The sequence below is a fragment of the Dama dama genome, chromosome X (assembly GCF_033118175.1).
Source record: "Dama dama isolate Ldn47 chromosome X, ASM3311817v1, whole genome shotgun sequence".
Taxonomy (NCBI): domain Eukaryota; kingdom Metazoa; phylum Chordata; class Mammalia; order Artiodactyla; family Cervidae; genus Dama; species Dama dama.
In genome coordinates this window covers 76,887,212-76,913,406 of record NC_083714.1, presented here as the reverse complement: position 1 = coordinate 76,913,406, position 26,195 = coordinate 76,887,212, and the positions used below count along the sequence as shown (strand labels likewise).

General features: G+C 37.8%; 1 protein-coding gene and 1 pseudogene across 1 annotated transcript in view; both read left to right on the top strand.

The window, feature by feature from the left end:
- Positions 1-26,195, top strand: part of DACH2 (dachshund family transcription factor 2) — a 933,902-nt gene that overhangs the window by 424,305 nt on the left and 483,402 nt on the right. The gene's annotated exons all lie outside the window — the stretch shown is intronic.
- LOC133052107 (ubiquitin carboxyl-terminal hydrolase 10-like) lies at positions 2,141-3,131 on the top strand (annotated as a pseudogene).

Genomic DNA, 26,195 nt, shown 5'->3' with positions numbered 1-26,195 from the left:
CGACTGAGTGTCTTCACTTTCTTACTCCTTAAGCCAGAAGCAGAGGACTTCTATTTCCCTCTCTGTCTGCACCAGTGCCCATTTATATATTTCACGCTATGTTGAATTCAAGCTAGAAGATACTGGAGGGGTAATTATATAAATCTACAACCAGATTGGTAGTCTTTGAATTCTGAGGTTCTGACTCTCTCTTTCTGCTGATATAATTTTCAGAATTCTCAATGAGCTATATTGTGCATTCTGTCTACATATCATTGTGTTGTGTGAGAGGAAAAGGGTGGTATATATTTACCTCCTTTACATAGAAGCACAGTCAACCTTGTTAAAGCATGTATTTTGGGCTTTCCCTGAATGTCAGGGGATACGATTTCTGTACCACCAATCACACATGTAAATTATGGCCTATGGTTTTAGTAGTCCTTGCTATACTTGGAACAAAGGCCCTGAGTTTTTATGAACTTTGGTTATGATTACCTATCAATCTACTGATTTCCCCTTGTAGTCCTAAGGGAAAGAGGAAATACATATTACTGACATGACATAACATGCTCAGTCATTCAGCATGCCTGACTCTTTGCAATTCCATGGACTGTAGCCCACTAGGCTCCTTTGTCCATGGGATTTTTAAGTCAAGGATACTGGAATGGGCTGCAGTTTCCTTCTTCAGGGGGTCTTCCTAACCCAGGGATTGAACCTGCATTTCCTGCATTGGCAGGTGGATTCTTTACCACTGAGCCACTGGGGAGCCCTGTTTATAATACTATGAAGTACAATTCAACTCACATCTTTTCCTCCACAATTTCAAATCTTGAAATTTATTTCATTTGCTTCTAGTAATGTGTGCAAACTCTTGTTTATAAATCAAATGTTTATTTTAGTGAATACTATTATTTAACTTGATACCATTATTATTGCATTAAAGTAAAGCAAAAATGTGTTAATACTGCATATCTTCTGTTACATGTCTTTAATGTAGTAAAGACTGGAAATGTGACTTTAATATTGTTTACATTTTAATGTCATAGAAAAAAACTCTGGGAACTTCCCTTTGGTCCAATGGTTAAGAGTTCACCTTCCAATGCAGGTGTTATAGGTTTGATCCCTGGTTGAGGAGTTAAGATTCCACATGCCTTGCAGCCAAAAACCAAAACAGAAACAATATTGTAACAAATTCAATAAAATAGTCCGCATCAGAAAAATAAACATCTTTAGAAAAAGGAACTAGATTTCCTTAAAAAAAAAAAAACAAAGGGAAAGTCATATCCAAAATAAGAAATAAATTAAAAAAATATAAGAAAAAGTACTGTGAAGATGAAATAGTTCTTATTTACTTTTTGCTGCAATGAATAGTATATCAAAGGACAGCAGACATCTTTTCCTTCTGTTCTGATTGGCCAAAAGAAATTTCAGGAGTAGAAGACAATATGTACTCATCTGTGAATAAATATAGTTGGAAATTATAATTGAGGCCAATAGAAATCGAGGCATACAAACTTCCTTTCTCAGTTAAAATAAAAATCCTGACAAAAAAATAAGAGCAGACAGTAAATTGTCCAGTTTCCATGACTACTGGTTAAAAATTTTCATTATAGATTTATTATTTTTACTTCATTATACAATACAGATTCCTTTCATTATTGAGGATCATAATATTAAGTTCTTTCAAATGGAAAAGAGCTATTTCCTTGGGATAGTGTGTGTACTGCTGTTGCTTTTATTGTTGTTGTTTTCAGTCTCAAGGACAGAATTATATTTTTGTCTTTTGAAAAAGTATTTAATATGGAGGCAGCATTGGCAAAAGGGAAGTAAATATTAGTATCTAGATACTTGGTGCTTATTTCAAAATGAACGGTGGAATAAAATGAACCTTGGTTCTTTTGTGTCTATAAAACTATTGAAATCTACTCTCTTATTGTTGTGAACACCCTTAGTTTCTACTTGTCTTGCTTTAGTGTTTTTCCATCCTCTTCCTCATATTCATTTATTTCTTAACCACTTATTACATGTATTTTTTTGTTGTTGTTCTATAACAGTTTTGGTAATGATACCTAAGGGATCTTATTGAGAATATATATACATTAAAATCTAATGCAAAGAGGAAACAGTGTGAAGAGTTGGTTGAGCACCAAGGCTTATTAAAATGGGCTGCCATGGCCCTCTGCAACCTGTAGTATATTTGGGGAATTTTAGCCCTGATGAATTCAGTCAGTTCTTTGTGATTCAATGCTCTTCAGTTGAGTTTCTTCCATACAGTGGAACAGTTCTGTGTGCACAAGTTGTTGATAGAGAAGTTATCAGAGAATTAAATTTGGTGTTAATGAAGCAATTGAACCCAGTGACATTTTTCTAAGAATGCCCAACCACAGCATTTCAAGCACATTGAATCCATAGGCCCCTGAATTTGTCCTTAGTTGCACAACTTCCAAAAAGATTTCTGATGGCATAGATGAAGAAGTGAATTATAGCTTTACCAGCTACCAGTACTGAGGCTCTGCCCTTCTTCCGTATGGCAGCTCTAATGTGGAGGTGGACGTTTTAGACAACAATGGCATCTCAGGTGGTAGAAAAAATGAAGCATAAAAAGGAAGGAAAATGTACACCTGGATATTAGAGTTACTCAAATGATGATGGAGAGGGTAGTACTTCCACAGAAGCCCTCGTCAATGGCCATGCCAATCCAGCAGTCCCGAACAGTGTATGTGTAGAGGATGTGGAGTTCATGGATGATGTGCCCCTGTTGGGGACACCTAAGACTTATGGCAGTCCTGAGAACGCAATGGACTTCATCAGTGACACTGCCTGGTGGTTCGTTCCCCAGAGCCTTTGACAATGGGGCCAGGACTGCAGGGCAGCCTGAGAGCTGCCAAGGGGTTGACTTTGAACAACCTTGCCTCACTGCAGAGGCTGGCAGGGATACCCTGTCGAAGATAGCTGTGTCTCAGCCTTATGTTAGGACTGATATTATTAAGAACCCTGGAGTTTCCAACAGACAAATACTTGAACCTTTGAGTGAGGGCACAGCTGCCAACAGGGTGGAGTTGCATACTGTGAAATGCTTAGACATGGAAAGCCAAGAGCAGCTCCACACCTGTGGGAGGCCCAGGCTCTGTGGCAGGCACCGCCCCTACTAGTCAGCTCATGAAGTCGTGTGTGAGCCAGTCTTTTTCATGATTCTAAGCCCTCTTCTTCTTCCTCCTTCTTCCCCTCCCCTCCCCCTGCTCCCGCCCCCTCCTATTGCTCCTCTTTCCCTGTGGTTTCTGTGGAAACTAAGTGTTCCCTTCCTGCCACATCTCGCCTGGTCTCTGAAAAGCAGGCCAAAGTAAAGGAAGGGCTGGTTCCAGTTTTGGAGGATCAGGTAGCCATAAAAATTGTAGAGTAATTGGAAAACATAACCCTGGTTCACAAACTAGTGCCATTGCAAGTTCGTGGGATGATTAATAAAGGAAACTGGTGCTACATTAACACTACACTGCAGTCATTGGTTGCTTGCCTTCCAATGTATCACCTCCATTGTTTCACCTGAAGTTCTTTCCCCTTTATTCAAAAGTGCAAAGGCCTTGTAAGTTCACACTTATGATAGATAACTTTGTTTAGCTAAAGTGAGTTTACTCTTATGGCAGTACCTCTAAAACCTATACAAGCTTTTTGGGATAAAATAATGAGGGATATGTGCCCCCTGGGAGAAATATCAACAACCTCAGATATGCAGATGATACCACTTTAATGGCAGAAAGTGAAGAGAAACTAAAGAGATTCTTGATGAAGGTGAAAGTGGAGAGTAAAAAACCTGGCTTAAAACTCAACATTAAAAAAAGCCCCAAAGATTATGGCATACAGTCCCATCAGTTCATGGCAAATAGAAGAGGGAAAAGTGGATGCAGTGACAGATTTTATTTTCTTGGGCTCCAAAATCACTGCAGACAGTGACTGCAGCCATGAAATTAAGAGACACTTGCTGCATGGAAACCTGTGCAAAAGCTATGGCAAACCTAGACAGCATATTAAAAAGCAGAAACATCACTTTGCCAACAAAGGTCTGTATAGTGAAACTATGGTTTTTCCAGTAGTCATGTATGGATGTGAGAGTTGGACCATAAAGAAGGCTGAGTGCAGAAAAAAATGATTCTTTTGAATTGTGGGGTTGGAGAGGACTGTTGACAATTCCTTGGACTGCAAGGAGATCAAACCAGTCAATCTTAAAGAAAGTTCTTCCAAGGACTGACACTGGAGCTCAAGCTCCAATACTTTGGGCGGCTGATGGGAAGAGCTGATTCCTTGGAAATCGCCCTGATGCTGGAACAAATTGAAGGTAAAAGGAGAAGAGGATGGCAGAGAATGAGATGGTTAGAGAGCATCACTAACCCAATAGACATGAATTTGAGGAAACTCCAGGAGATAGTGGAGGATGGGAAACCTAGCATGCTGCAGTCCATGGGGCTGGACATGACTTAGCAACTGAACAATAACAACAAAATCCCTTCTGGAGCTGCTGTTGAACCCATGTGTATTTATAGACTTCAAACAGTTATCAAGTCAAACTTGTCTGAAAAGGGTCCACAAAAATTACTGTGAAGTCAGTTCAGTTCAGTTGCTCAGTCATGTCCGACTCTTTGCGACCCCATGAGCTGCAGCACACCAGGCCTCCCTATCCAACACCAACTCCCAGAGCCCACCCAAACTCACGTCCATTGAGTCAGTGATGCCATCCAACCATCTCATCCTCTGTTGTCCCCTTCTCCTCCTGCCCTCAATCCCTCTCAGCATCAGGGTCTTTTCAAATGAGTCAGCTCTTCTCATCAGGTAGCCAAAGTATTGGAGTTTCAGCTTCAACATCAGACTTTCCAATGAACACCCAGGGCTGATCCCCTTTAGACTTGATTGACTGGGATATGGAAGCATCCTAGATGCCCAGCAGATGAATGGATAAGGAAGCTATGGTACATATACACAATGGAATATTACTCAGTCATTAAAAAGAATTCATTTGAATCAGTTCAATTGAATCAATCAATGAGATGGATGAAACTGGAGCCCATTATACAGAGTAAAGTAAGCCAGAAAGATAAAGACCAATAAAATATACTAATGCATATATATGGAATTTAAAAAGATGGTAACAATAACCCTATACGCAAAACAGAAAAAGAGACACAGATGTACAGAACAGATTTTTGGACTCTGTGGGAGAAGGCGAGGGTGGGATGTTCTGAGGGAACAGCATTGAAACAAGTATACTATCAAGGGTGAAACAGATCACCAGCCCAGGTTGGATGCATGAGACAAGTGCTCAGGGCTGGTTCACTGGGAAGACCCAGAGGGATGGAATGGGGAGGGAGGTGGGAGGCGGGATCGGGATGGGGAAAACATGTAAATCCATGGCTGATTCATGTCAATTTATGGCAAAAACCAGTACGATATTGTAAAGTAATCAGCCTCCAACTAACATAAATAAATGAAAAAAAAAAAAAAAAAAAAAAAAGAATGGACTGGCTGGATCTCCTTGCAGTCCAGGGGACTGCAAGAGGCTTCTCCAACACCACAGGTCAAAAGCATCAATTCTTCGGCGCTCAGCTTTCTTTATAGTCCAACTCTCACATCCATACGTGACTACTGGAAAAACCATAGCCTTGACTAGACAGACCTTTGTCGGCAAAGTAATGTCTCTGCTTTTTAATATGCTGTCTAGGTTGGTCATAAGTTTCCTTCCAAAGAGTAAGCGTCTTTTAATTTCATGGCTGAAGTCATCATCTGCAGTGATTTTGGAGCCCCAAAAGATAAAGTCTCTCACTGTTTCCACTATTTGCCATTAAGTGATACATAGGCTTTATCCTAAATGGACTTCACAAGATACGCTGAACTCAAAGAAACTTCTGTCACCAAATAATGAAAAAACTTACTATTTCTAATGGGCCTAAAAGCCACGCAGTAAATGAAGACAAGCAGGATGAACCAGGTGAAGGAAATACGCATGAATGGGAGCAAGTGGGCCCCTGAAGTAAGACTTAGGTCATTTGCCAGGTGGATTTTGTTTACACTGCAATCACTGAGATTTTTGGTGTACACATCAGATCTGTGGTTTCCCAGCAAAATTCAAGAGTCCACCACCCTGCAGCCTTTCTTCATGTTGTAGCTAGTGTATTCAGTTCCACATGATACACACCATCCAGGAAATTCTGGTGGCAAGATTGTATGTCTAGGATTATGCATCATCAAAACCAAACAAGAGGTTGAGATCAGTCAAAGTGTTACTCTGGAAAAACTCCCTCCTGTTCTCATGTTGCACCTGAAACACCAAAAGACTGGTGAATGAATGTCAAAAGCTTATCAAAAATATTGAATATCCTGTGGGCTTGAAAATTAATAAAGAACTGCTTTATTCAGGGGTTAAAAATAAAAAATTTAAATGCCACAGAACGTAGAAGCTATTTGCAGTTGTCTACCACCATGAGTGCAGCACCACAGGTGACCACTATACCACGGATATCTCAGATAGGTCTGAATGTCTGGCTGTACATCAAGGGCCATTAGGTCGAGGTGATTAACCAGTACAAGGTGGTGAAAACCACTGCTGAGTACACTGCCCTCGTTCTGTATTACCACTCAGTGGACCTGCTGTAGCCATCACTATGTGCACTCGATGCTGCTTGTAGAGAACCAAGTTTCACCAAGTACTCTCCTCTCTTCAGTGTCTCTTTAGAGAGAAATATTTTGTTGCAAAAATGGACTAAAATGAAAGGAGATGCCTTGGAGTTTGTGCACAACAGTTTATTTTGACTTCTAATTTCCAAATGAAAATCATTTGGTTAAAAACAACTGTGGCTCTATTTAAGAATTAAGAAAATACACACAATAAAACATATTTCTGAAATAAAGATGATTCCTGAAATAATGCTGATTCCCAGTGTAATTGCATAGTAGAATAAATCCCACACCACCAACACACACCAGTAAATTTGTGAAAATGAATTTTATTTTTCTTAAAAAGTGATTTTTCTACATCATCACATTTCCTCCCCTACCCTTTAGTTTTTGATAAATGATTAAAATGAGCCACCTATTAGAAGAGAAATAGTTCTTACTTCAGAAGAAAAATAAATATAAAAAATAATTTATTGGTTCTTAACAGGAAAGAGGGCATTTAATAATTGTACAAAGAGAAACTTCTTGAAAGTGAAGTGAAAATGAAAGTCACTCAGTCGTGTCCGACTTTTGCGACCCCATGGACTATGCAGTCCTTGGAGTTCTCCAGGCCAGAATACTGGAGTGGGTAGCTATTCCCTTCTCCAGGGGATCTTCCTGACACCGGGATTGAACCCAGGTTTCCCTCATTGCAGGCGGATACTTTATCAGCTGAGCCACTAGGGAAGTCCAAAAATACTGGAGTGGAAACTGGTTATATACACATTGCAGATCAAATATTTGAAATTAAGATGTTATTCACATAGATTGTTGATTGTAAATTCATTGCCATGAAAGGACTTCAAATTCCATTCATGTTTATGTGTACACATAGTGAAAAATGAGCAAAATAATGAAGATTGAAATTTTCCTGCCTCTACTGTTTAATTTTGCTATCTGCTTCTCTATAATGCTGCATCTTTAATTGTACACAGTTAGTGCTACCTAGGAGTATAAAGTTGTCATCCATCAATAAAAAAACAAGTTGATTTTTAAAAAAGTTTATCCTCATTTTATAATAAGTTAATTTTTTTTTCTATTTTAAAATTGTCATCTTATCAGAAGATGAATGGATAAGGAAGTTGTTGTACATATACACAATGGAATATTCAGTTCAGTTCAGTTTAGTTGCTCAGTCGTGTCCGATTCCTTGTGACCCCATGAATCGCAGCACGCCAGGCCTCCCTGTCCATCACTGACTCCCATCGAGTCAGTGATGCCATCCACCCATCTCATCCTCTGTCGTCCCCTTCTCCTCCTGCTCCCAATCTCTCCCAGCATCAGGGCCATTTCCAATGAGTCAGCTCTTCGCATGAGGTGGCAAAACTATTGGAATTTCAGCTTCAACATCAGTCCTTCCAAAGAACACCCAGGACTTCTCTCCTTAAGGATGGACTGGTTGGATCTCATTGCAGTCCAAGGGATTGTCAAGAGTCTTCTCCAACACCACAGTTCAAAAGCATCAATTCTTCGGTGCTCACCTTTCTTCACAGTCCAACTCTCACATCCAAATATGACCACTGGAAAAACCATAGCCTTGACTAGATGGACCTTTGTTGGCAAAGTGATGTCTCTGCTTTTTAATATGCTATCTAGGTTGGTCATAACTTTCCTTCCAAAGAGTAAGCCCCTTTTAATTTCATGGCTGCAATCACCATCTGCAGTGATTTTGGAGTCCCAAAAAATAAAGTCTGACACTGTTTCCCCATCTATTTCCTCATGAAGTGATGGGACCAGAATGCATGATCTTAGTTTTCTGAATGTTGAACTTTAAGCCAACTTTTTCACTCTCCTCTTTCACTTTCATCAAGAGGCTTTTTAGTTCCTCTTCACTTTCTGCCATAAGGGTGGTGTCAGTTGCATATCTGAGGTTATTGATATTTCTCCCGGCAATCTTGATTCCAGCTTGTGCTTCTTCCAGCCCAGCATTTCTCATGATGTACTCTGCATATAAGTTAAATAAGCAGGTTGACAATATACAGCCTTGACGTACTCCTTTTCCTATTTGGAACCGGTCTGTTTTTCCATGTCCAGTTCTAACGGTTGCTTCCTGACCTGCGTACATGTTTCTCAAGAGACACGTCAGATGGTCTGGTATTCCCATCTCTTTCAGAATTTTCAACAGTTTATTGTGATCCACACAGTCAAAGGTTTTGGCATAGTCAATAAAGCAGAAACATATGTTTTTCTGGAACTCTCTTGCTTTTTAAATGATCCAGCAGATGCTGCCAATATGATCCCTATTTCCTCTGCTTTTTTAAAAACCAGCTTGAACATCTGGAATTTCACAGTTCAGGTATTGCTGAAGCCTGGCATGGAGAATTTTGAGCATTACTTTACTAATGTGTGAGATGAGTGCAATTGTGCGGTAGTTTGAGCATTCTTTGGGATTGCCTTTCTTTGGGATTGGAATGAAACCTGACTTTTTCCAGTCCTGTGGCCACTGCTGTGTTTTCCAGATTTGCTGGCATATTGAGTGCAGCAATTTCACAGCATCATCTTTCATGATTTGAAATATCTCAACTGGAATTCCATCACCTCCACTAGCTTTGTTCGTAGTGATGCTTTCTAAGGCCTACTTGCCTTCACATTCCAGGATGTCTGGCTCTAGGTGAGTGATCACACCATTGTGATTATCTGGGTCGTGAAGTGTTTTTTTTTTTTTTTTTTTTTTGTACAGTTCTTCTGTGTATTCTTGCTACTTTTTCTTAATATCTTCTGCTTCTGTTGTATAATTTCTGTCCTTTATCGAGCCCATCTTTGCATGAAATGTTCCCTTCGTATCTCTAATTTTCTTGAAGAGATCTCTAGTCTTTCCCATTTTGTTGTTTTCCTCTTTTTCTTTGCTCTGATCACTGAGGAAGTCTTTCTTATCTCTCCTTGCCCTTCTTTGGAACTCTGCATTCAAATGGGAATATCGTTCCTTTTCTCCTTTTCTTTTCACTTCTCTTCTTTTCACAGCTATTTGTAAGGTCTCTTCAGAAAGGCATTTTGCTTTTTTGCATCTCTTTTCCATGGGGATGATCTTGATCCCTGTCTCCAGTACAATGTCACAAACCTCCGCCCATAGTTCATCAGGCACTCTATCTATCAGATCTAGTCCCTTAAATCTATTTCTCACATCCACTCTATAATAATAAGGGATTTGATTTAGGTCATACCTGAATGGTCTAGTGGTTTTCCCTACTTTTTTCAATTTTAGTCTGAATTTGGCAATAAGGAGTTAATGATCTGAGCCACATTCAGCTCCCGGTCTTGTTTTTGCTGACTGTATAGAGCTTCATCATCTTTGGATGCAAAGAATATAATCAATCTGATTTCTGTGTTGACCATCTGGTGATGTCCATGTGTAGAGTCTTCTCTTGATCTGTTCGAAGAGGATGTTTGCTATGACCAGTGCGTTCTTTTGGCAAAACTCTATTAGCCTTTGCCCTGCTTCATTCCGTACTCCAAAGTCAAATGTGCCTGTTACTCCAGATGTTTCTTGACTTCCTACTTTTGCATCCCAGTCCCCTATAATGAAATGGATATCTTTTTGGGGGGTTAGTTCTAAAACGTCTTGTAGGTCTCCATAGAACCATTCAACTTCAGCTTCTTCAGCGTTACTGGTTGGGGCATAGGCTTGGATTACCGTGATATTGAATGTTTTGCCTTGGAAATGAACAGAGATCATTCTGTCGTTTTTGAGATTGCATCCAAGTACTGAATTTCAGACTCTTTTGTTTACCATGATGGCTACTCCATTTCCTCTAAGGGATTCCTGCCCAGAGTAGTAGATATAATGTTCATCTGAGTTAAGTTCACCCATTCCAGTCCATTTTAGTTCGCTGATTCCTAGAATGTCAACATTCACTCTTGCCATCTCCTGTTTGACCACTTCCAATTTTCCTTGATTCATGGACCTAACATTCCAGATTCCTATGCAATATTGCCCTTACAGCATCAGACCTTGCTTCTATCACCAGTCATATCCACACCTGGGTAGTGTTATTGCTTTGGCTCCATCACTTCATTCTTTCTGGATTTATTTCTCCACTGATCTCCAGTAGCATATTGGGTACCTACTGACCTGGAGAGTTCCTCTTTTAGTATCCTATCATTTTGCCTTTTCATACTATACATGGCGTTCTCAAGGCAGGAATACTGAAGTAGTTTGCCATTCCCTTCTCCAGTGGACCACAATCTGTCAGACCTCTCCACCATCCGTCTTGGGTGGCCCCACATGGCATGGCTTAGTTTCATTGAGTTAGACAAGACTGTGGTCCTTGTGATAACATTGGCTAGTTTTCTGTGATTATGGTTTCAGTGTGTCTGCCCTCTGATGCCCTCTCCCAACACCTACCGTCTTACTTAGGTTTCTTTTACCCTGGATGTGGGGTATCTCTTCATGGCTACTCCAGCAAAGCGCAGCCACTGCTCCTTACCTTGGACGTATGGTATCTCCTCATGGCCACCCCTCCCGACCTTGAATGTGAAATCACTCCTTTAGGCCCTCCTGTGCCCACGCATACTCGGCTATAAAAAAGAACACTTTTGAGTCAGTTCTAATGAGCTGGATGAAACTGGAACCTATTATACAGAGTGAATTAAGTCAAAAAGAAAAACACCAATGCAGTATATTAATGCATATACATGGAATTTGAAAGGTGGTAACGACAACCCTCTATGCAAGATAACAAAAGAGACACAGATGTAAAGAACAGACTTTTGGACTATGTGGGAAAAGGCGAGGGTGGGACGATATGAGAGAGTTGCATTGAAACATGTATATTACCATATGTAAAACAGATGACCAGTGCAAATCTGATGCATGAAGCAGGGCACCCAAAGCTGCTGCTCTGGGACAATCCAGAGGAATATGAAGGGGAGGGAAGAAGAAGGGGATTTCAGGATGGAGGGGACACATGTACATTCATGGATGATTCATGTCAATGTATGTCAAAAACCACCACAATATTGTAAAGTAATTAGCCTCCAACGAAAATAAGTTTAAAAAAAAAAAAGGTAGCCATCTTTCTAGTTTGGAATTGTAGCTCTCTGCATCTGGAAGAAGAAGAAAGTAAGTTACTGCCTTGAATCACATTTGTAGAATGGTAATTACAGATTGATAGATAAAAATATACCTTAATGAGAAAATGAAAAGTTGGTATTTTCAATGCAGTTTTAAAAGCCATATTGATGGATATAAATGCACCCAAAGATACTTTTTTGAAATTTGAGGAACGTATTAGCTATTACAGAAAAGTTCTTGGCTTTCTTTTGAAAGAAATATTTGTTTAAGAAATATGGCAATAACTAGTATGTAATGAAGTATATTAAGTCATATGAGCTGTTTATATATTCTGGATATTAAATCTTACTGGATATCATCATTTACAAATATTTCCTCCTATCCCATAGGTTGTCTTTTCATTTTGTTGACAATTCCCTTTGCTGTGTAAAAGCTTTTAATTTTAACTAGTTCTCTTTTTTTTTTTTAATTTTTGCTTTCATTTCTTATGCTTTAGGAGAGAGATTCAGAAAAGTATATTGCTATGATTTATATTAAATAGTGTTCTGTATGTGTTCTCTTCTAGAAGCTTTATGATTTCGGATCTTATATTTAGGTCTTTAATATATTTTGAGTTTATTTTTGTATTTGATGTAAGTGTCCTAATTTCATTATTTTATATGTAGCTGTCCAGTTTTCCCAGCACCATTTGTTGAAGAGGCTGTCCTTTCTCCATTGTATATCCTTGCCTCCATTGTCATATGTAAATTGAGCATAAGTGCATCATTATCTTGGGGCGCCCTATTCTGTTCCATTGATCCATGTGTCTAGTTTTGTGCCAGTATCATACTATTTTGATTACAGTAGCTGTGTAGTATAGTCTGAAGTTAGGGAGGATGATACCTCCAGCTTTGTTCTTTTTTCTCAAGATTACTTTGATAATTCAGAGTCTTTTGTGGTTCCATATGAAATTTAGGACTATTCATTCTAGTTTTGTGGTTTGACAGGAACTGCATTAAGTCTATAGATTGCTTTGGGTAGTTGGGTTATTTTAAAAATATTAACTCTTCCAATTCTTCCTGTGCTATTGCATAGGATATCTTTCCTTTTCTTTGCATAATTCTTTCCTCATTATTTCATAGTTTTCAGAGTATAGACCTTTCACCTTTTTGGTTAGGTTTGCTGGTAGGTATTTCATTGCTTTTGATGTGATTTCAAATTTGATATTTTAAAATTCTCTCTTCCTGGTAGTTCATTGTTAGTGTATACAAAAGCAACAAATTTCTATATATTATTCTTATATCCCTCAACTTTTCTGAATTTATTATTTGTTCTGCTGGTTTTGCAGTGGAGACTTCAGCGTGTTCTGTGTATAGTATTGAGTTGGCCAAAAGCTTTCTTTGTTTTTTTTTTTTTTTTTCCATAAGATGGCTCTAGTACCACTTAGGTGTCTTTAACTTCATTTGAAACAATTTTCTCAGATTGTATAGTGACAGATGTCAGATCAGTGTGCATTTAAAAAAGACATAGAAATTGGTAAACTTTTGTATGGTCATTTTAATATTGAAGATGGAAGTAAAAAAGCAATATTTTTGTTATATTATGCTTTATTATTTAAAAGAAGGTGAAAATGCAACTGAAATAGAAAAAAAAATGTTCAGTTCAGTGCATGGAAAAGCTGCTGTGACTGAACAAGTCAAAAGTGGTTTGTGAAATTTTGTGCCTGAGGTTTCTCTCTGGATGATGCTCCATGTTCAGGCAGACCAGTTGAAGATGATAACAATAAAATCAAGATTTTGAGACCAATCAATGTTATGTTACACAGGAGATAGCTGACATACTCAAAACCTCCAAATCAAATTTTAAAAAGCATTTACAACAAGTTGGTTATGTTCATCACTGTGATGTTTGGGTTCCATATAAGCAAAATGAAACAAATCTTCTTAACCATGTTTTCATATGTGACTCTCTTCTGAAACATAATGAAAATGTTCCCGTTTTAAAACAAATTGTTATAAGCAATGAAAACTGGATACTGTACAATAATGCAGAATGGAAGAGACCATGGGACAAGTGAAATGAACCATTGCCAACCACACCAAAAGGCCAATTTTCATCCAATGAAGGTGAAGTTGTATATATGATGGAATTGGAGGGGAGTTATCTATTATGAACTCTTTGTAAAAAAAACAAATGATAAATTCCAACAAGTACTGCTGCCAATTAGACCAACTAAAAGCAGTACTCAAGAAAAAGCATCAGGAGCTACTCAACAGAAAATGCATAATCTATCAGGATAACACAAGATACCCTGTTTGTTTGATGATCAGGGGAAAACTTTTACAGCTTGGCTGGGAATTTCTGATTCACCAGAACTTGTATTCACCAGATATTGCACCTTCAGATTTCCATTCATTTTTTTTTTTCTTTACAAAATTCTCTTAATGGAAAAAATTTCAATTCCCTGAAAAATTGTAAAGGCACTTGGAACAGTTCTTTGCTCAAAAAGATAAAAAAAAAAAAAATTGGGAAGATGGAATTATTAAGTTGGCTGAAATTTGGAAGAAGATAGTAGAACAATATGGTGGCTACAATGCTCAATAAAGCTATTGGTGAAAATGAAAAATATGTTTTTTCAATCTTTAGAAAGAAGAATGGAACTGGAGGAATCAACCTGCCTGACTTCAGGCTATACTACAAAGCCACATTCATCAAGACAGTATGGTACTGGTACAAAGACAGAAATATTGATCAATGGAACAAAATAGAAAGCCCAGGGATAAATCCACACACCTATGGACACCTCATCTTTGACAAAGGAGGGAAGAATATACAACGGAAAAAAAGAGAATCTCTTTAACAAGTGGTGCTGGGAAAACTGGTCAACCACTTGTAAAAGAATGAAACTAGAACACTTTCTAACACCATACACAAAAATAAACTCAAAATGGATTAAAGATCTAAATGTAAGACCAGAAGCTATTAAGCTCCTAGAGGAAAACATCGGCAAAACACTCTCCAACATAAACCACAGTAGGATCCTCTATGACCCACCTCCCAGAATATTGGAAATAAAAGCAAAAATAAACACATGGGACCTAACTAAACTTAAAAGCTCTTGCACACCGAAGAAAACTATAGCAAGGTGAAAAGACAACCTTCAGAAAAGGAGAAAATAATAGCAAATGAAGCAACTGACAAATAATTAAGCTCAGAAACATTACAAGCAGCTCTTGCAGCTCAATTCCAGAAAAATAAATGACCAAGTCAACAAATGGGCCAAAGATCTAAACAGACATTTCTCCAAAGAAGACATACAGATGGCTAACAAACACATGAAAAGATGCTCAACAAAGAGTCAGGCATGACTGCGCGACTAATACCTACTTATCCATTATCAGAGAACTGCAAATCAAAGCCACAGTGAGGTACCATCTCACACCAGTCGAAATGGCTGCTATCAAAAAGTCTACAAACAATAAATGTTGGAGAGGGTGTGGAGAAAAGGGAACCATCTTACACTCTTGGTGGGAATGCAAACTAGTACAGCCACTATGGAGAACAGTGTGGAGATTCCTTAAAAAACTGGAAATAGAACTGCCATATGACTCAACAATCCCACTGCTGGGCATACACACCAAGGAAACCAGAATTAAAAGAGATGTGTGTGCCTCAATGTTCATTGCAGCACTGGTTACAATAGCCAGGACATTGAAGCAACCTAGATGTCCATCGGCAGATGAATGGATAAGAAATTTGTGGTACATATACACAATGGAATATTACTCAGCCATTAAAAATAATGCATTTGAATCAGTTCTAATGAGGTGGATGAAACTGTAGCCTATTATACAGAGTGAAGTAAGTCAGAAGGACAAACACCAGTACAGTATACTAATGCATATATATGGAATTTAGAATGATGGTAATGATGACCCTATATGTGAGACAGCAAAAGAGACACAGATGTAAAGAACAGTCTTTTGGACTTTGTGGGAGAAGGCGAGGGTGGGGGATTGAGAGGGTAGAGTTGAAATGTGTATATTATCATATGAGAAATAGATCGCCAGTCCCGGTTTGATGCATGAGACAGGGTGCTCAGGGTTGATGTACTGGGATGACCCTGGGGAATGGGATGGAGAGGGAGGTGGAGGGGGGTTCTGGATGGAGAACACATGTATGCCCATGGCTAATTCATGTCAATGTATGGCAAAAACCACTACAATATTGTAAAGTAATTAACCTCCAATTAAAATAAATAAATTTAAAAAAAGAAAAAAAAGAAAAATATAAAGCTTTTATTCTTATTTAAAAGCTGAAGGAATTTTTTGGCCAACCCAATTTAATATCATCTTCAAAGTGTAACAATTTTACTTCTTCACATACAGTTTAGATGGCTTTTATATCCTTTTCTTATCTAATTTCTGTGGCTAAGGTTTCCAATACTATGTTAAATAGAAGTGATGAGAATACCACTTATCACCTTGTTTTGCTCCTGAATTCAAATGAACTGATTTCAGCTTTTCACCATTGATAATGATATTAGCTGTGATTTTTCATAAATTACTCTTATTGTGTTGAGATATGTTATCTCTATATTTACTTTGATGAAATTTTTTATAATGAATTAGTATTGAATTTTGTCAAATGCTTTTTCTGTGTCTGTTGAGATAATCATGTGATGTTCATCTTTTCTTTTATTAATATGGTGTATCACATTTGTTTGTGAATGGTGAACCATCCTCGTGATCTATGAAAAAATTAAACATTGATCCTGTTTAATAATCACTTTATATAATGTTGGATTCAGTTTGCTAATATTTTGTTTAGAATTTTCGCATCCATATTCATCAAACATATTGGCTTGTAGTTTTTTTTTAATTGTAGTGTTTTTCTCTGTTTCTGAATCAAAGTAATGGTGGCTTCATATAATGAATTTAGGAATATTCCATTCTCTTAAATTTTTTTGAAATACTTTGAGAAAGACAGGTATTATCTCTCCTTCATATATTTGGTAGAATTCCCCTGTGAAGCTGTGTTTGGTACAAGTATTTTTATTACATATTCAATTTCACTACTAATAATAAGCCTTCTCAAATTGTTTTTTCTTCGTTCAGTCTAGGGCATTTTGTATATTTCCAGAATTTTCTCTTTTTATGTTGTCTGATTTGGGGCATATAACTATTTATAGATTTCACTTGTGATTTTTATATCTCTGTGATGTTGATAATTATTTCTCCCCTTTAATTTATTATTTTATTTAGGTTCTTTCTCTAATTTCTTCTTGGTGACCCAGGGTAAAGGATTAACTATTTTGTTTTTCTTTAAAAAAAAAACACACTCTTTTTAGTCTCTATTTTATATAATTCCTCTCTGATCTTAATTATTGTCTTCCTTCTGCTGATGTTGAAATTTGCTATAGTTTTATAATTCTTTCAAATGGTAGATGAATTTTATTATCTGAGATTTTTCTTATTTCTTTTTCAAAGCCTGTATAGCTATAAATTTCCCTCTTAGAAGTGCTTTCGCTGCATCCTGGAAATTTTGGAATGTTCTGTTTAACTTTTAATTTGTCTCCTGTTATTTTCAGATTTCCTCTTTGGTGTCTTCATTGACACATTGGTTTTTTTTTTTTTTTTTTTTGTAATACATTGGTTTTTTATAGCATATTTTTCAGTGGCATTTGTCCTTTTCTCATTTTTCTTTCTGCAAGTGTTTTCAAGTTTCATAGTGTTGTGCTCATGAAAAATAAATGCTTGGTATAATTTCTATCCTATTAAATTAGTTGAGGCTTTTTGTGGCCTTGCATATGATCTCTTTGGAGAGTGGTCCATATACACTGGAAAAGAATTAATACTCTGCTGTTTTTGGATAGAATGTCCTGCTCAGTTGTGTCCGATTCTTTTAACCCCATGGACTGCAGCATGCCAGGCTTCTCTGTCCATTGCCAAATCTCAGAGCTTGCTCAAACTCATGTCCATCAAGTCGGTGATGCCATCCAATCATCTCATCCTCTGTCATCCCCTTCTCCTCCTGCCTTCAATCTTTCCGAGCATCAAAGTCCTTCCAATGGGTCAGTTCTTTGCATCAGGTAGCCAAAGTATTGGAATTTCAGCTTCAGCATCACTCCTTCCAATGAATATTCAGGACTGATTTCCTTTAGGATTGACTAATTTGATCTTGTAGTCCAAGGGACGCTCAAGAGTCTTCTCCAACACCACACTTCAAAAGCATCAATTCTTTGGCTTTCTTTATTGTCCAACTCTCTCATCCACACCTGACTACTGGGAAAACCATAGCTTTGACTGGACGGACCTTTGTCTGCTTTTTAATATGCTGTGTATCTTGGTTATAGGTTTTCTTCCAAGGATAAGTGTCTTTTAATTTCATGGCTGCAATCATCATCTGCAGTGATTTTGGAGCCCCCAAAAATAAAGTCTCTCAGTTTTTCCATTGTTTCCCTATTTGTTTGCCATGAAGTGATCGGACAAAATGCCATGATCTTAGATTTTTGAATGTTGAGTTTTAAGCCAGCTTTTTCACTGTCCTCTTTCACTTTCATCAAGAGGCTCTTTAGTTCTTCTTCCTTTCTGCCATAGGAATGGTGTCATTTGTATATCTTAGGCTATTTATATTTTTCCCAGCAATCTTGATTTCAGCTTGTGCTTCATCCAGCCTGGTATTTCATGTTATGTACTCTGAATATAAATTAAATAAACAGGGTGACAATATACAGCCTTGACATACTCCTTTCCAAATTGTGAACCAGTCCATTGTTCCATGTCCAGTTTTAACTGTTACTTCTTGACCTGAATACAGATTTCTCAAGAGGCAGGTAAAGTGTTCTGGTATTCCCATCTCTTGAAGGATTTTCCACAGTTTATTGTGATCCACACAGTCAAAGAATTTGGCATAGTCAATAAAGCAGAAGTAGATGTTTTTCTGAAACTCTCTTGCTTTTTCAGTGATCCAACAGATGTTGTCAATTTGATCTCTGGTTCCTCTGCATTTTCTAAATCCAGCTTGAACAATTTGGAAGTTCTCGGTTCACATAATGTTGAAGCCTCACTTGGAGAATTTTGATCGTTACTTTGCTAGCGTGTGAGATGCATACAGTTGTGTGGTAGTTTGAACATTCTTTGGCATTGCATCGCTTTGGGGTTGGAATGAAAACTGACCTTTTCCAGTCCTGTGACCATTGCCAAGTTTTCCAAGTTCACTGGCATATTGAGTGCAGCACTTTAACAGCGAAATCTTTTAGGATTTGAAATAGCTCAACTGGAATTCTATCACCTCCACTAGCTTTGATCTTAGTTCTGTAGATATCTGTATGTCCACCTTGTCCATAGTGTCATTTAAGGTCACTCTGGCCTTATTGAGTTTTTTGTCTGGATGACCTGACAATTGAGGTAAGTGAGATGCCCTGTAATTTTTGTTTCATTTTTTTTTTTTTTTAATTTTCAACTTATCTTCTAATGTCTGTTAGTATTTATTTGTATATTTAAGAGATTGTGTATTGAGTACATTTGTGTTAAGGAGTGTGAAATTCTTTTATTGTACTAATCTCTTTATCATTATATAATGCCCTTCTTTGTCTTTTCTTATAGCATTTAGATTTAAGTCTGTTTTATTTAGTATAATATTGCTACCCACACCCCCTTGTTATTTTCATTTGCATGAAATATTTTCCATCCTATTACTTTTCAGTTTGTGCATGTCTTTAGTTCTGAAATGATTCTTTTGTAGGCAGCATATAGGTGGGTCTTATGTTTTTAATCCAATCATCCACTGTATGCCTTTTGATTGGTGCATTTAGTTCATTGTCATTTGAAAGTAATTGTTGACAAGTATGTCTTTATTGCCATTTTGTTGCTTTTATTTGTGCTATTCTTTAAATTCTTCTTTAATTTGTCTTTTTGTTTCTTTTCTTGTGGCTTCATGATTTTCTTTAGTAGTGTGTGTGTGTGTGTGTGTGTGTGTGTGTGTGTTTGTATCTATTGTGTGTTTTTTATTTTTCGTTGCCACCTGATATGAAGAACTGACTCTTTGGAAAAGACCCTGATGCTGGGAAAGATTGAAGGCAGGAGGAGAAGGGGACGACAGAAGATGAGATGGTTGGAAGGCATCACTGACTCAAAGGACATGAGTTTGAGTAAGCTCCTGGAGTTGGTGATGGACAGGGAAGCCTGGCATGCTGTAGTCCATGGGGTCACAAAGAGTAGGACAGAACTGCGTCAATGAACTGAACTGGGTTTCCATATATATTGACTCATAACTATATTGACTTGTTCTTAATTGATAGACATTTAAGTTCATACACATTCTAAAGGATATACATTTTTTATTCCCCTAACTAAAATTTTGTCTTTATGATGTCATATATTACATCTTCATGCTTAGCCTTTCACAGTTTATTGTAGTTATAGTTGATTTTACAATTTTTTGCCTTTTAATCTCCATACTATTTTATCTAAGTGGTTGATCCTCAGTCCTTTCTATATACTTTCCTTTCCTAGTGGAATTTTTCCTTCCTTATAGATTATTTCTTTAGTTGGAAGAGACCCTTCAGAATTTCTTTAAAAGTTGGTTTCATATTGATAAACTCTTGATTTTTGTTTATCTGAGTTCTTTATCTCTTCTTTGATTCTAATTGATAATCTTGATATCTACAGTATCCTGGGTTCTAGGTTTTTCCCTTTCAATGCTTTGAGTATATTGTGGCACTCTCTTTTGGCCTGCAAATTTTCTGCAGAGAAATGAACTGATGGCCTTATAGGGGTTACATTTTATGCGACTTGTTGTTTTTCTCTTTATGTTTTTAGAATTCTCTTTTTATCTTTCATTTTGTATTAACTACTTTAATTATGATATGCTTTTGTATGACTCTGTTTGGGTTAATCTTGTTTGGAAGCCTCTGTGCTGCTTATACCTGGATTTATGTTTCTTTATTCATGTTCAGCATGTTTTCAGCCATAATTTCCTCAAAATAATTCTTGACATCTTTTTCTCTCTCTTCTCCTTCTGGGACCCTGTTAATGCAAATGTTGTTGTGCTTAATGTTTTCACATATATATCTTAAATAATTTTCATTTTTAAAAATTTGTTTTTCTTTTTTGCTATTCTGGTTTGGTAATTTCCATTATTCTTTCTTCTAGATCAATTATACATCCTTCCTTATCACTTAGTATGCTATTCTTTCCTTCTAGTATGTTTTGTTTTTAATTTTAGCTATGAAATTCTTCATTTATAATTAGGTATATTTTATATCTTATAGTTTCTGGTTAAAGTGTTCACTATGTACATCAACAGTTTTCCCTAATTCATTTAACATTTTTACTATCAGTGCTTTGAATTTTTTATCTGATAGATTGTTTGTTTCTGTTTTATTTTTAAGGTTTTCCTCTTGCTTTTTCTTTTCTTTTCTTTTTTAATTAGTTGGAGGCTAATTACAATATTGTAGTGGTTTTTGCCATACATTGACATGAATCAGCCATGGATTTACATGTGTTCCCCATCCCAATCCCCTCTCCCACCTCCCTCTCCATCCCATCCCTCTGGGTCTTCCCAGTGTACCAGCCCTGACAAAACAGAAAACGAGACACAGATGTACAGAACAGACTTTTAGTCTCTGTGGGAGAAGGTGAGGGTGGGATATTCTGAGACAAGTATACTATCAAGGGTGAAACAGATCCTCTTGCTTTTTCAGTTGAGCATAGTTCCTGTGCCTTTTCATTTTGGTTTACTTTCTCTGCCTCTATTATTTTACTTGAAACAGTTACCTATTGTTGTCTTGAAGGAGTTATCTCATGTGGGAGCATCTCTATACTGACTGTGTGTGCCCAATATCTTTGGTGGAAGAGCTGGTTTGATGTAGACTCAAATCATATTTTTCTTCAGTGTTTGATGGAAGCTTTCATTTTTTTAGGGGATGGGACTGGAGATGGACTGGCTAGAGCTGGTGCTAGTTTTCTAGGCAAGACTTCCCCTCTGGTCAGTGGCCATCACCACCCTATCAGGGATGAAGTCTGCTGCCACATTGCTGGTGGAGAAGTCCTGAGTATCAGGCCCGAGTTTGTTCTGTTCCTTAAAGTGTATGTTTTTCCCTCTCATGCCTCTGAGACCCTTGCCATGAGGAAGGGCAGTGCTGAGGCAAGTGGGGCTTGTGTAGGCTTTCAGCTCATGTTGGCCATTGACTGACGTTTAGTACATTGCCTATGCAGGTGCCCACAGTATTTTCCCTTGTTCCACTGAGACACAAACTAGGGTGAAAGTCTCCTTTGTCCTTTGCAACCAATTACTACCTCCAGCCTCTGCTGTACCTGAAATGTTTTAGAATTGCTGTACAGGCCATCAGGACCCCACATTGCCTCTTGGCTTGTATTCAGGGGGTGAGCTATGATGGAGCAGCTGCCATCAGGGATCTGGGCTACGTCTGAGGTACTGCTTGAGTAAGCACCAACGATGGCCACTGACTCCCCACTCAGGTTCCACTTTGTGACTGGGCCTCCTCTGTGTCCATGGTCAAAGATTTTCCCTGGTCATGACTGCCCCAGATACAGTGCTATGCTCTGTCCTGGAGTTGGGCCAGAGTGTTCACTCTGCTCATGTTGGGGTGTATGTCGAGTTGTTTGCAGGACATTTGGCAACCAGTAGAGCAGATCTCTCTCCACCTTTCCCTGAGGGAAAGCCTGAATGCTTGTGCTCCTCAGGAGTGGAGTCCAGGCTTCCCTCAATCCTTCTATTAGTTCCAGTGGCCTTCCAATCAGCCAAGAAGGCTTTTCCCTTTTATGTAGGACAGAACTTGGACATCTAATCTGTGACTTGAACTACTAACTCCCCAGGGCAGATATCTACCCATGTAATCTCCCTTTTCTTCTGAGTCCCCTCCCATGGGCACTATTCCCAACCTGATCACCTTTATTTCCATTCTGCCCAATTAAGTGTGTATCTTTCTTAAAGTGTTGGTTGCACAGGAGTCTTTCTACCAGTTTCCAATTGGTTTTCAATTAAGATAGTTCAAAATGTAGATGTATTTTTGATGTATTTGTGGGGGAGGTGAACTCTATATTCTCTTACTTCACCATCTTGATGACACAGTCTATAATTTATTAAGAATTTTGTTTTTTTTATTTTACCTAAGAAAACTGCATAATTCAAGGTCACAAGTCTTTCTCCTATTGTATTCTTCTAAAATACTTTATAAAATACTAAAATACTTTCTTTCTTTCTTTTCTAAAATACTTTATAATTTTCGCTTTTACCATATAGGCTTGTTATATTAGTGTGCTAGGGCTGTTATAACAAAGTACCACAAACAGGTTTGGTTTAAATAACAGAAATTATTTTTTCATCATTCTAGAGACTGGTAGTCTAAAATCCAAGTGTCAGTGCATAGTTTTGTGTTTTTTTTTTTTTTTTTCTTTTTGAAAGCTCTAAGGGAACAATCTGTTCTATACCTACTTTCTTGGCTTGTTTATGGTATTCTCTATATGTCCTTTTACATTATCCTACCTCTATGCATGTCCCTGTATCCAAATTTCCCCCTTTTATAAGGATATCAGGCATATTCAATTAGACTTCATCCTAACTGACCTCATTTCCTTTTTTTTCCCCCACACCACATGGCTTGTGGAATCTTCCCAACCAGAGACTGAACCCACACTCTTACCAGTGAAAGTGCAGAATCCTAACCACTGAACTGCAAGGGAAATCCCATAAATGACCTCATGTAACCTTGATTACCCCTATAAAGACCCCACCTCAAAGCAGGACTATATTTTAAAGTACTTGAGGTTAGGGTTTCAACATATAAATTTTGGTGGGGGGACACAGTCCAACAAATAACATTCTGCCTTCTAACCCTCCCACTGAATTATCATTTCTCACATGAAAAGCACATTCACCCCCATCTAAAGATTCCCAAAGTTTTCTTCCACTTCAACATCAACTCTAACTCACCTATCTCATCTAATCCTCATCTAAATTGGCTGTGAATGAGACTCTGGGAATGATATATCCTGAGGAAAAATGCCTCCCCAACTGTGACTCTGTGAAAACAGACAAGAAGTTATCTGCTTCCAAAATACAGTGGTGAGACAGACATAGGATAGACATTCACATCCCAAAAGGGAGATATCAAAGGGAAGAAAGGGCTCCAAATGTACTAAAGAAGTCAGAAACCAAATAGGGACAACTTAATTAGATTTTAAGCCTTGAGAATAATGTTTTTGGCTCTGTGCTCTGTCCTTTGGGTCCACGAAGTGGCCACCTAATCCCTTGTCTCTGGACAGTAGTTCCACTACCTCAGCCTGAAACTCCTTGACTTGGAGTGGCAGCCCCACCAAGCCTTGCTATGTACTCAAAGTCATTATTCCTTTATTTTGCCCCATCTCTATTTACTTTAATTCAGGCTGGCAATGTTTTCTTTCTTTTTTTTTTAATTAATTAATTAGTTTGTTTTTCTTTACACCATTGTAATGGTTTTGCCATACATTGACTTGAATCCACCATGGGTGTACATGTGTTCCCCATCCTGAACCTCCTCCCACCTCCCTCCCCATCCCATCCCTCTGGGTTATCCCAGTGCACCAGCCCCAAGCGTTCTGTATCATGCATCAAACTTGGACTGGAAATTCATTTCACATATGATAATTTACATGTTTCAATGCCATTCTCCTATATCATCCTGCTCTCGCCCTCTCCCACAGAGTCCAAAAGACTGTTCAACACATCTGTGTCTCTCTTGCTGTCTCGCATGCAGGGTTATCGTTACCATCTTTCTAAATTCCATATATACACATTAGTATATTGTATTGGTGTTTTCCTTTCTGACTTACTTCACTCTGTATAATAGACTCCAGTTTCATCCACCTCATTAGAACTGATTCAAATGTATTCTTTTTAATGGCTGAGTAATATTCCACTGTGTATATATGTACCACAGCTTTCTTATCCATTCATCTGCTGGTGGACATCTAGGTGGTTTCCATGTCCTGGCTATTATAAACAGTGCTGTGATGAACATTGGGGTACAAGTGTCTCTTTCAATTCTGGTTTCCTCAGTGTGTATGCCCAATAGCAGGATTGCTGGGTCATATGGCAGTTCTACTTCCATTTTTTTAAGGAATCTCCACACTGTTCTCCATAGTGGCTGTCCTAGTTTGCATTCCCACCAACAGTGTAAGATGGTTTCCTTTTCTCCACACCCTCTCTAGCATTTATTGCTTGTAGACTTTTGGATAGCAGCCATTCTGACTGGCATGTAATGGTACCTCATTGTGATTTTGATTTGCACTTCTCTGATAATGAGTGATGTTGAGCATCTTTTCTTGTATTTGTTAGCCATCTGTATGTCTTCTTTGGAGAAATGTCTCTTTAGTCCTTTGGCCCATTTGTTGACTGGCCCGTTTATTTTTCTGGAATTGAGCTGCAAGAGCTGCTTGTATGTTTCTGAGCTTAATTATTTGTCAGTTGCTTCATTTGCTATTATTTTCTCCTATTCTGAAGGTTGTCTTTTCACCTTGTTATAGTTTCCTTTGGTGTGCAATAGCTTTTAAGTTTAATTAGGTCCCATGTATTTATTTTTGCTTTTATTTCCAATATTCTGGGAGGTGGGTCATAGAGGATTCTACTGTGGTTTATGTTGGAGAGTGTTTTGCCGATGTTTTCCTCTAGGAGCTTAATAGCTTCTGGTCTTACATTTAGATCTTTAATCCATTTTGAGTTTATTTTTGTGTATGGTGTTAGAAAGTGTTCTAGTTTCATTCTTTTACAAGTGGTTGATCAGTTTTCCCAGCATCACTTGTTAAAGAGATTGTCTTTTCTCCATTGTATATACTTGCCTCCTTTGTCAAAGATGAGGTGTCCATAGGTGCGTGGATTTATCTCTGGGCTTTCTATTTTGTTCCATTGATCTATATTTCTGTCTTTGTGGCAGTACCACACTGTATTGAAGACTGTGGCTTTGTAGTATAGCCTGAAGTCAGGCAGGTTGACTCCTCCAGTTCCATTCTTCTTTCTCAAGATTGCTTTGGCTATTTGAGATTCTTTTTTGTTGTTGTTGTTGTTTTTTCCATACAAATTGTGAAATTATTTGTTCTGGTTCTCTGAAAAATACCGTTGGTAGCTTGACAGGAATTGTATTGAATCTATAGATTGCTTTAGGTCGTATACTCATTTTCACTATACAGATTCTTCCAATCCGTGAACACAGTATATTTCTCCATCTATTTGTGTCCTGTTTGATTTCTTTCATCAGTGTTTTAATAGATTTCTATATATAAGTCTTTTGTTTCTTTAGGTAGATATATTCCTAAGTATTTTTTTCTTTTTGTTGCAATGGTGAATGGTATTGTTTCCTTCAATTCTCTTTCTGTTTTCTCATTGTTAGTGTGTAGGAATGCAAGAGATTTCTGTGTGTTAAGTTTATATCCTGCAACTTTACTATAGTCATTGATTAGCTCTAGTAATTTTCTGGTGGAGTCTTTAGGGTTTTCTATGTAGAGGATCATGTCTTCTGCAAACAGGG